At 43.9% G+C, this 1,316-nt stretch overlaps 1 protein-coding gene across 1 annotated transcript in view; it reads left to right on the top strand.

Moving 5' to 3' along the window:
- Window positions 1-1,316, top strand: part of LOC119582085 — a 36,499-nt gene that overhangs the window by 9,744 nt on the left and 25,439 nt on the right. The gene's annotated exons all lie outside the window — the stretch shown is intronic.

Below are 1,316 nucleotides of genomic sequence, written 5' to 3'. Positions count from 1 at the left end.
GCCCGCTTAGTGGGGAAAACACCTCCTCACTTTTTAATAAGTAAATTCTGTGATGTGATAGGCCAGATAGAACGGTAAACGGTGATATTAATCCGATAATGATGATGGGAATTCATCTTCTCACTCTCTGATAAGGGAGTATATGGTTGTGATAAGTGATCATTGTGGGTGAGGATAATTAGTCAGCTTGCCTTGCCGTGCATGGCGCTGCTGGCGGAAATTCTCTTCAAAATATCAACTAAACTGCCGATTGATTATGAGAAGTCTTTTCTTCTCGTTTGTGCTAATATGATAATTAGAATATAAACTTGGCAATTGCTCATAACGCATCTGTGTAATGAACTTACCTGCGCACCAGGCAAATGCATATACTGAAAATAGCAGTTGCGCGTCATCACCTGTATAGCAAACATCTCAATCAAAGGTTTATAGAACTCGATCATATATTTACTATATTCTATCCCTTGGCCTCCTCGTCTTTATGGTTATTATGCGAGAGTCACTTTGTCGCAACGCTAGACGTGTTAGTTGTGAGGCTCGCTAACGGTGAAGATGCTCCCTGCGCTTCGTTTGGGGTAACACGTTGCAGGACGAACAGAGGAAGAAAAGCTTCGCACGACCTCCGGCGAAACTCGCGGTTCGGTAAAGTGCCTTGGCGAGCGATTTGCGGGCGAGCGGGGACAGCAGACCGTTGCTTCGATCCCGCTGGTCGGGTGACCTCCGCCCCCGAACGGCCTTCAGCCTCGTGGACAGGATGACCCTCACCCCGGCTCGGGAAACGGCCATAGCACTCCGCCTCCCCCTCTGACACTGCTCTAAACAGGTCTATAGATCAGTTCAGGCTGCCTAAACTCCGCGTAATCATGAAACTGCTTGACCGTTGATGCAGTCACAGGATTAAGCTGTCTTCCATTTAATATATTCCTTACTGCTTCCTTACCGAGTATCGCTTCTGTTGGGCTAGACAATACCATTAGTTTTGTCACTTTACTTAATCTTTATCCCATAACTGTATATCATATGAATCCATTCAGAAAGACTATTTAAATACAGCAGTGAGTTATTCCCATACTTATATGAAATAAATATTATAAGGTAATATAGTAAGGCTATTTCACTATTCTCTATAGTAGCCCCCCCCCAAAAAAAAAAAAAAGTAGCAACGCTTTCGGTCCTGTCTTAGAATACTAAATTTCGGATCGTATCTAAAATACGTCACGTCTTAGACGGGTTGTAGAGCAAAGTCAAAATCACGTGTTATGATGCTGAAATCATTTTTGGGAGTGTGCAAAAAACCTGGCCAGCACCACTCCATG

The sequence above is a fragment of the Penaeus monodon genome, chromosome 15 (assembly GCF_015228065.2).
Source record: "Penaeus monodon isolate SGIC_2016 chromosome 15, NSTDA_Pmon_1, whole genome shotgun sequence".
Classification (NCBI taxonomy): domain Eukaryota; kingdom Metazoa; phylum Arthropoda; class Malacostraca; order Decapoda; family Penaeidae; genus Penaeus; species Penaeus monodon.
The sequence above is the reverse complement of the archived record's forward strand: the minus strand, read 5'-3'. Positions and strand labels throughout refer to the sequence as shown.